Source organism: Nematolebias whitei, chromosome 15 (genome assembly GCF_014905685.2).
Source record: "Nematolebias whitei isolate Nwh7 chromosome 15, NemWhi1, whole genome shotgun sequence".
In the NCBI taxonomy this organism is placed as follows: Eukaryota; Metazoa; Chordata; class Actinopteri; order Cyprinodontiformes; family Rivulidae; genus Nematolebias; species Nematolebias whitei.
Window position 1 is genome coordinate 4,895,713 of NC_056512.1, and position 11,334 is coordinate 4,907,046.

Consider the following 11,334-nt stretch of genomic DNA (forward strand, 5'->3'; position numbering starts at 1 on the left):
GAAGAGTAGGTTGAGCTGGGTGTTTTATCTGATTAACATTAACATTAACTTTGTAAAGTTGTGTTTTTAGCCTCCACAAGGGAAGAATAAATCAAAATAGAAGCTGAAGAGAAATAGAAAAAATATAAAAACAAGTTAGTATGGATTTTAAGAAAACGTAAAAAAAGACTATTACAGTCAGAGAAAAAATAGAAAAAGCACGAAGGCTCAGTGGGGTATAATAAACAACATGACAAAAAATGATAACAGAGTAACACAAAGTTTGTTTTCTCAGTCATGACATGATTCAACCTTTTTTGTTATAACAGAGTAACGTGTTTTCCAAATTACTTTGTATTTTGTTAAAGATAGTTCTGAAATTTCAGATAAAAAGAAAATAGTAGAATTCAATCATTTTTTTGTAAATGTAGGTCCAAGCCTTGCAGCGAATATCCCCAAAACGAAGTTAGATTACAAAAATATTAAGAAAAATCTCAATAGCATGTTTCTTTATGAAATAGAAAGAGAAGAAGTAATTTATACTGTCAAAGCCTTTACAAATAAGGGATCAACTGATAATTTAGATATGGACATGAGATTAGTGAAATCAATAATTCATCCGGTAATTGACCCATTCGCATATATTTAGGCCCGAGCAGCGAAGCGCTGCAAAGGCCTATTGAAATCGCTCAGTTCATTAGGCCCGAGCAATTTTTCCATCAAATGAATTGGCCTTTTGTGGGCCTTAACATATCCCAAAACTAAACAAATTTGGCGGACGCATCAAGACTAGTGTAAAATTACGTATTTTAAGGGCGTCGCAAAAATTGCAACAGAAACAGCTCAAGAGCGCCACCTTAAAATTTTCAAAATACCCTCCACATTAACCTTAGTTTTTCATTGAAGCATGCAATTTGGTACACTTGTCCAAATCCCCAAGATGCACAGAAAATCCTCTGGCACCAACGTTGTACGAGAAACAGGAAGGCGGCCATTTTGGAATGCCATCCCAATTTTCACACGTTTTGGCTGGTTTACAGCCTCCGCATTTGAACGAACTCCTCCTAGGGATTTTGTGCAATCGATTTCAAACTTGGTCCTTTTGGTCAAAAGGCATGGGGAACGAAAAGTTACCTAAATGGTGCGTTTCATAGCATGCTGAAGGGGCGGGGCCAGACCTCAAAGTTTGACATCTCACCATGAAAAACGAAACGCTAATAGCTCCTACAAGAAAACGGTCTGAAACATCAAACCTTCAGTGATTGATCCACAGCCAGTCCCCTGCAAGACTGAATGGTCAAATAATGACATCACTTAAGCCACGCCCCCTGAAAACAGGAAGTGTAAAGTTTTACGTTGAACAGTCCCTATCTGACCCCTGTGACGTAATCAGCATGATAGTGTGTCTGGTGACCGAAGACATGTTGGTGTAATTTGCTTTCCAACACAGACAGTTCTGGGTGGAGCATGTGGGCAGCACGGCGTGGGGAAGTAAGACGTAACGCTGTCGCCATACGTTTGGCTCTAAATTCCACAGATTTGAGCCAAGGTGCACCAAAATCAGTATGATCGATCATTATCCACCCCTTGAACAGGAATCCATGATATGTGGCCAATAGCCTCCACAGCGCCCCCTAGAATTTTTTTAAAACTTCAGCCCCAAGCCAATTAATGACCGATAATTCTGAAACTCGGTGAACATCTGTAGCTTCTCAGGATATATGAAAAAGTCTCTTGGAGCCCTGCTCCAAACTCAACAGGAAGTCGGCCATTTTGAGTCAAATTATTGTTTTTGGGCGTTTTTCAGTTTTCATGCATGACAAATTTTAACGAACTCCTCCTAGGAATTTTGAAGAATTGTCTTCAAACTTGGGTCATATGTCCTTAACACAATAGGGAGTAAAAGTTATCAAAAGCTTGCGTTTTCTTATATGTTTAAGGGGCGTGGCCAGACATCAAATTTACGCTTCACGCCCTAAATTTTCAAACGCTAGAACTTTCACATTAGAAGACCGAATTGCAAAAAACTTGACATGACTCATCCCTGTTGGATGCCCGACAATCCTCTCTTGTCAAATCCTGAGGTCATCAAACCCCCGCCCACTCAAAACAGGAAGTCACTTTTTTTACTTGGAAAGCTCCCTCTCTGACACCCTTGACCTAATCAGGATGCTCCTGTGTTAGAAGACATTTAACAAGTTGGTCTGACTTGCTTTAAACCACAAACCGTTTTTGCTGGAGGATGTGGGCATGGAGACATGGCGAATTAAGAAGTGACGCTGTTGCAATACATTTGGCTCTAAATTGCACAGATTTGAGCCGAGGTGTACCAAAATCACTATGATTGATCATTATCCACCCCTTCAACAGGTGTCCATGATAAGTGGCCAATACCCTCCAGAGAGCTCCCTACATTATTCCTAGTTATAGTCAGTGATAAATCATACAATCTGCACCAGATTTATTGTGCATCATCAGTGAGCACTTTGACACACAATGATATTGTGGTTTAACATATGACTCAAGTGCTCCCCCTAGATTATTCCAACAGTCATATCTCAGTGATAAATCATCTGATCTGTACCAGATTTACTGTGTCATCAGTGAGAACTTGGAACACACATTGGTTTTGTGGTTTAACAATTGACTCCAGTGCGCTCTCTAGATTATTCCAACAGTTATATCTCAGTGATACATCATTCGATTTGAACCTGATTTTTGGTGCTTTATCAGTGAGCACTTCTGAACACATTGATATTATGGTTTAACATATAACTCAAGGGCGCCCCCTAGATTATTCCAACAGTTATATATCATCTGACATGTCCCAGATTTCTTGTGCGTGATCAGGGAGCTCTTCTACACACAATGGTATTGGTGTTTAACATTTCACTCAAGTGCTCCCCCTAGATTTTTCTAACAGTTGTATCTCATGGAAACATCATCCGACATGCGCCACATTTAATTTGCGTCATAAGTGAGCACTTATATGGGTCATAAGTGAGCACTTATGTACACATTGGTATTGTTCTTTAAATTTCACTCCAGTGCGCCCCTTACATTATTCCGTCAGTTATATCTCAATGATACATCAACCGATCTGCACCAGATTTTTTGTGAGACATCAGTGAGCACTTGGAAACGCATTGGTATTGTTCTTTAACATTTGACTCAAGTGCGGCCCCTGCATTATTGACATGACATGTTGAAAAGCATAAAGGACGTGCTCGTCAAACATTTGCCACAAAACAGGAAGTCAAAATAACTCCTGTCTGGAAGGTCGGATTTCAGACAAACTTATAAGGCTTGCAGCTGGACTCGTACTGATATGGGCAGAAGGTGATTTTGAAAATTCGACATATGCGCACCCTGGTGGATGTATGCGGGAATAGAATGAGAGTGTTCACGATTGCAACTGGGAGGTGTTGCTGGAGCTCCCGCGGTCGCAGGTGATGTCGAAGATTTGGCAAATGCGCACCCTGGTGAAATCAGCATGATAGTGTGTCCCCCCATTTGGTGTGTCATGCTCCCCCCCCGGTGGTGGGCCCCCCTGCCACCGGTGCATTGGCGGCTCTCAGCAACTGGGGCTGGGTGGTGGGGTGTGTGCGGGCCCGCCCTGGTGGCTGCCTGCGGGGGCCTGGGTGCCCTGGCTCTGTCAGGCCTCTGTTGGGGGGTGGTATGACCTCGGGACTCGGGGCTTGGTGTCCATGGCCGGATCCACTCTGGAGGGGCGGGTTGCCGGCGGGGCCTGTGGACTTGTCGCTACAGCCTCCTGGGGTTTCTGCATTGTGGCTGCTGAGGATCACCCAGGGCTTCCCTTTGCTTCTCTCTCTGGGGGGTGCGGGTGTCCCTGTTGGGAGACTCCTGGAGTTCTGGGCTTGGGGGCCGCTGTGTGTCTGTGGTTCCGGTATTCCCTGTGTTACCTTCGTGTCCTGTGGGGACGGGTTTATGGGTCCCCACATCCACTATTGAACATTTTTATGAGAAACCTTATAGTGACATCATGCTCACACAGGTGTTTAGATTCAGGTGTTTATCAGATACACACTCAGTTGGGTTGTGGTGGCCACTAAATATATCTTGTATTACCATGTACTGTATAAAATACTTTCTAATGATGTTATAAGTATCATTATGTAAGTTGTTTGTTGTTGTGGTTTCTCGGTTTTGTCTTCTTTTTTTTTTCCGCAGGTCTTGAGTCAGACTTCAATGATGTTGATTTACGTTCTCTTTATCCCTCTCTCTCTCCTCTATTCCTATCTCCTTCTTTACATTTTAACCCTTCTCTCAGTTTTCTGCTTTGTTATCTTCTTTGTTTTTCATCCCCGTGTCCATTACATCTGGAACAAACCCAAAGCGAATTCTAAAAAAAATAAAATTTAAAAAATTTAAAAATTAAAAAAAATAAATGAATAAGTAAAAATATGACATGAACACACACACACACACACAAAAAAGCATGATAGTGTGTCCAGTGACCGAAGACATGTTGGTGTAACTTGCTTTCCAACACTGACAGTTTTGGATGGAGCATGTGGGCAGCGCGGCGTGGCAGAGTAAGATGTAACGCTGTCGCCATACGTTTGCCTCTAAATTCCACAGTTTAAAACCAAGGTGCACAAAAAAATCAGTATGATCGATCATTATCCACCCCTTGAACAGAAAGCCATGATAAGTGGCCAATAGCCTCCACAGCGCCCCCTAGAATATTTTAAAACTTTAGCCCCAAGCCATTTTTGGACCGATAATTCTGAAACTCGGTGAACATCTGAATCTTCTCTGGACCTATGAAAAAGTCTCTTGGAGCCCAGGTCCAAAATCAACAGGAAGTCAGCCATTTTGGGTCAAAGTGTCATTTTTGGGCATTTCTAATTGCAAATTTTAACGAACTCCTCCTAGGAATTTTGAAGGAATGCCCTAAAAGTTGGTTGCTATGCCCTTAAGACATTAGAGAGTAACGGTTATCTAAAGCTTGCGTTTTCATATATGTTAATGGGGCATGGCCAGGCCTCAAAGTTTTCTTTCACACAATAAATTTCCAAACACTATAACTTTCACATTGAAAGATCGAAATGCACGAAACTTGGCATGACTCATCCGTGTTGGATGACCAACGATCCATTGTGGTCATATTTTGACGTCATCAAAGCCCCGCCCCCTCAGAACAGGAATTCTCTTTTCTAACTGGGAATGCTCCCTCTGACACCATTGACCTAATCAGGATGATCCTGTGTTAGAAGACAGATAATATGGTCTGACTTCATTTAAAGCGCAAACCGTTTTTGCTGGAGGATGTGGGCGTGGCAAATTAAGAAGTGACACTGTTGCAATACGTTTGGCTCTAAATTGCACAGATTTAAGCCGAGGTGCACCAAAATCACTATGATCGATCATTATCTGCCCCTTGAACAGGTGTCATGATAAGCGGCCAATAGCCTGCACAGTGCCCCCTAGATTATTACTAAAGTTATATCTCAGTGATACATCATCCGATCTGCATCAGATTTAATATGCATGATCAGTGAGCACCTCTAGACACATTCATATTGTGGTTTAATATATGACTCTAGTGTGCCCCCTAGATTATTCCAACTGTTATATCTCATTGACACATATGATCAGTACCAGATTTTTAGTGCATCATCTATGAGCATTTCTAGACACAGTGGTATTGTTGTTCAACATTTGACTCAAGTGCACCCCCTAGATTATTCCAACTGTTAGATCTCAATGAGATATTATCTGATCTGAACCAGATTTGTGGTACGTCATTAGTGAGCACTTCTAGACACATTGGTATTGTTGTTTAACTTTTGACTCCAGTGCGCCCCCTAGATTATTCCAACAGTTATATCTCAGTGATACATCATTCGATCTGAACCATATTTTTTGTGCATAATCAGTGAGCACATCTAGACACATCGGAGTTGTTCTTTAACACTGACTCGTGTGAACGTCTCTGTTGATTCTTTTAAAATGCAACTTAAGACATTTTTATTTCGACAAGCTTTTAGTTAAATGTTTTACTGTTTTTACCAGCTGTTTTTACTGTTTTTATTAATGAGTTGTTATTATTTTATTTTATTTTAAGCTTTTATTTCTTTATTGTTGTACAGCACTTTGTGATTGTATCTATGATAAGTGCTATATAAATAAAGTTTACTTACTTACTTACTCAAGTGCGCCCCCTAGATTATTCCAACTGTTAAATCTCAATGATATCTCAATGATATACTATATGATCTGCACCAGATTTGTGGTAAGTCATTAGTGAACACTTACAGACACATTGATATTGTTGTTTAACTTTTGACTCCAGTGCGCCCCCTACATTAATCCAAGAGTTAGCTCTCAGTGATACATCATTCGATCTGAACCAGATTTTTGGTGCATAATCAGTGAGCACATCTAGACACATTGATTTTGTGGTTTAACATATGACCCAAGTGTGCCCCCTAGATAATTCCAACAGTTATATCTCAGTCAAATATCATCCAATATGTACCAGATTTATTGTGCATGATCAGTAAGCACTTAGACACATTGGTATTGTTCTTTAATATTTGACTTCATTGCACCCCCTAGATTATTCCAACAATTATATCTCAGTGATACATCATCCGATCGGAACCAGATTTTTTTGTGCATAGTGACCACGTCTAGACACATTGATATTGTGATTTAACATATGACTCCAGTGCGCCCCCTAGATTATTTAATCAGTTGTATCTCAGCAAATTATTACTATTATTATTATGACATGCTGAAAAGCCTAAAGGAAGTCCTTTACATTCACGAGAAAACAGGAGTGACAATAACTCCCGTCTGGAAGGTCGGATTTTAGCCAAACTTGTAAGGCTTTCAACTGGACTCATACTGATACGGGCGGAAGGTGATTGCAAAGTTTCGGCATATCTGAACCCTGGTGGATGTGTCCGAGAATGGCACGAGAGCGTTCACGATGGCAACTGGGAGGCGTTGTTGGAGCTCCCGCAGTCGTAGGTGATGTGGAAGATTCGGCGAATGCGCACCCTGGTGAACGAGCGCGGGACGGGCGCGACAGCATTCGCAATGGCGACTGGGCTGAGTCGCTGGAGCTCCTGCAGTTGCCGTAAGGCCGAAGCGCCGCTTTGATGCGAGGGCCTTCAATGCTGCTTGCAGCTTTAATTTTTCTTATAGTTCACTCTGCGTTGTGTTTTATGATGACCAGAAGATGAGCGTTGAACTGAATGCGGTTTAATCTGCATAAAAACAAATCGTGCACTCGTCAGAATCTGGGCTCATCGCAGCGGCACCTCGTGCAGTCTTCTCATTGAAAACAAACCCGTCTAAACGGAGCTTATACAAACCAGATTCCAAAAAAGTTGGGACACTAAACAAATTGTGAATAAAAACTGAATGCAATGATGTGGAGATGGCAAATGTCAATATTTTATTCGTAATATAACATAGATGACAGATCAAAAGTTTAATCTGAGTAAATGTAACATTTTAAAGGAAAAATATGTTGATTCAAAATTTCACAGTGTCAACAAATCCAAAAAAGTTGGGACAAGTAGCAATAAGTGGAAGGAAAAAGGAAATTGAGGATATAATTAACAGCTGGAAGACCAATTAACACTACTTAGGTCAATTGACAACATGATTGCGTATAAAAAGAGCTTCTCAGAGTGTCAGTGTCTCTCAGAAGCCAAGATGGTAAGAGGATCACCAATTCCACCATTGTTGCGCAGAAAGTGCAGCAATTCCAAAATGGTGTTACTCAGCGTAAAATAGCAAAGACTTTTAAGTTATCATCATCAACCGTGCATAACATCATCAAAAGATTCAGAGAATCTGGAACAATCGCTGTGCGTAAGGGTCATGGCCGTAAAACTCTACTGTATGCTCGTGATCTTCGGGCCCTTAAACGTCACTGCACCTCAAGCAGGAATGCCACTGTCAAGGAAATAACAGAATGGGCTCAGGAATACTTCCAGAAAGCATTGTCAGTGAACACAATCCACCGTGCCATCTGCCGTTGCCAGCTGAAACTCTACAGTGCAAAGAGGAAGCCATTTCTAAGCAAGCTCCACAAGCTCAGACGTTTGCACTGGGCCAGGGGTCATTTAAAATGGAGTGTGGCAAAATGGGAGACTGTTCTGTGGTCAGATGAGTCACGATTTGAAGTTCTTTATGGAACACTGGGACGCCATGTCATCTAGACCAGAGAGGACAAGGATAGCCCAAGTTGTTATCAACTCTCCGTTCTGAAGCCTGCATCACTGATGGTATGGGGTTACATGAGCGCTTGTGGCATGGGCAGCTTGCATGTCTGGAAAGGCACCTTTAATGCAGAGAACTATGTTCAGGTTCTAGAACAACATATGCTCCCATCTAGACGTCATCTCTTTCAGGTAAAACCCTGCATTTTTCAACACGATAATGCCAGACCACATTCTGCAGCAATCACAACATCATGGCTACGTAGGAAAAGGATCCGGGCACTGAAATGGCCAGACTGCAGTCCAGATCTTTCATCTATAGAGAACATTTGGCGCATCATAAAGAGGAAGGTGCGACGAAGAAAACCCAAGACGATTGAACAGTTAGAGGCCTGTATTAGACATGAATGGGAGAGCATTCCTATTTCTAAACTTGAGAAACTGGTCTCCTCCATCCCCAGACGTCTGTTGTGTTGTAAGAAGAAGGGGGATGCCACACAGTGGTAAAAATGGACTTGTCCAAACTTTTTTGGGATTTGTTGACGCCTTGAAATTTGGAAACAACAGATTTTTCACTTAAAATGATACATTCTCTCAGTTGAAACTTTTGATCTGTGATTTGTGTTCTATTCTGAATAAAATATTAGATGTTGGCACCTCCACATCATTGCATTCAGTTTTTATTCATGATTTGTTTAGTGTCCCAACTTTTTTGGAATCCGGTTTTTACACACAAGAGAGTTCTTTAAATTATTTTTCAAAGGTTAGAAATATGATTATGTTAAAGAGCAATTTGTAAACATCAGTCAAATAAAACTCGCTCGGACATGTCTGCTCAGAAGTGCAGGAGAGTGGAGCACGCTGTATATAATAAACAAATCAGCTGTTCCGACCAAAACTTCTAAATAATCCGCCACTCACACACTCCTTCATGAAAATTAACACCAAACAAACTGAATCGTCTCACTGATTTGACTTTACGTAGGAAAATAAAGATTCTCTGAAATAACTTAATTTAATCTATTGCATACAAGGAAGAGAGATCTATCCTGGACAAACTCTGGAGCTCCACCCGTCCTGCTGCGTCTCTTCACCTGCTTCAACTGCCACACCCCCTTGCTGTCAAACTCATGTCTCTTTTTATAAGTTCGGTAAAAACTGTGACCCAGTTTTCTCCATGGATACTTTGAGGATAAAATACATCAAGACATTCTTGCATCTATAATAATACATTTTATTTGTATTTAATTTATTTAGGTTTTATTCTCAAACCCTTTTTTTATCCACAAAATACTTTATTTTAGTGATGTCACAGATCAAATAGCCATCACAACCCTGATGACTTCTGCAGAGTCAGAAAGGTGTTTCAGCACATTCTATTTTGGAATTATAGCCCCCCCGGTGGAAACTCCATGAGCCGCCACTGGTAATCAGTATGGGTTTCGTAAAAATCATTCCACTTCAATGGCCTTGAAGAAATATCTGCTGGTTTAGACAAAAAACATTATTTTGTAAATATATTTGTAGACTTAAAAAAAGCTTTTGATACCACTGATCACAATATACTGCTAGATAAGTAAATATGGTTTTAGAGGTCTTGTGCACGAATGGGTCTCCAGATATTTAGAAAACAGTTTGTAGAGATTAACAATGTCAGATCTGACTTACATTATATAAACTGTGGAGTGCCCCAGGGGTCAGTTATTGGACCAAACTTTTTATTTTACACATCAATGATCTAATTCACGTACCTAGACATCTTCAAAGTTTTCTCTTTGCAGATGACACCACTTTTTTCTATTCTGGTGAAAATTTGACAATTGTGTTGGAGGTAGTTAAAAATGATTTGAGTAAAATAAAAACATTGTTGAATGTAAATAAATTATCAATGAATGTTGGAAAAAACTAACTAGATGATATTTAGTTATAGAGAGATTCCTACAGATGTGTTGACTGATGTCGATGGGGTTGTAATTAAGCGTGTGACAGGTCAAATTCCTGGGTGTTACTCTCACATATCAATAATTTAAAGATAAAAATATCAAGGGTAATTGCATTATTATATAAAGTGAAAGACTCATTAAATGATTAAGCATTGCTGATATTTTTGTATAATTCACTCATCGTTCCCTATTTGGCCTATTGTGTAGAAGTTTGGGGGAATGCCTGTAAATCATATACAAATTCTATTTTTATTCTGCAAAAAAGAGCTGTTAGAATTATAAGTGGAAAACGCTACAGAGATCCAACAAATCCATTGTTCTGTAACTTAAAATTAATGACATTTCACGACTTGGACTATTATATTCTGCAAGTTATGTTTAAAATACATAACATTATGTTACCAATGCATTTGCAAAAAATATTTATTAAAAGAGACAGCATTTATAATTTGAAAGGATCAGTGATTTAAAAAAAAGCCAAAGTCAGAACTAAACAAATGGTTCATTGTATTTCTATTTATAGAAAAAAATCTGTGGACCAGTCAGTCTAAAAAAATTAAAGAGAGTAGATCTATTTTTAATTTTAAGAAAATAATAAAATATAATTTTATTTCAAGGTATAATGAAGTATATTGATTCAGAGTTCTGTAAAAAAGAAAAAGAAAAAGAAGAGCAGCTGTAACTGATGAAGTGTGATTGCCTCCATCTGGTGATGTAGAGCTTTTCACATCAGTGGATAAACACCAGAGAAGCTCGGGGCCTCTTATCTGTGATCTGTGTTCTGATGGGACAGAAAACATCCATGACATCTTCTTCTGTCTCATCGAGTCACATTTGTCTTCTTTCAACCGTGGTACTTCCTGCTCTAACTGAGGTCTCTCATCAGAGTCATCACTCCAGGAGTTTACCATCAAACAGTAAACAAACACATTTTTACACATTTTATTTACAGCCTCCTAACGTGAGTTTTTACAGAAAATTAAGCAGAAACTTGATCACATTGTAAATGTTAGTTTAAATCTTAAACCTCTTCAGACCACCACTTTAATTTATTTAGCAGTAAGTTTCAGGTCTGCAGACATCAGTCATGTCTCAGCTGCTGTCAGAGTTGTTCATTTTATTAAAAATACTGGAGGGAGCAGGAAACATCACTGTTGGGAAGCCTGATTGCTCCGCAGGAAGTCCAACCTTGTATGTCTTTTTTTTTG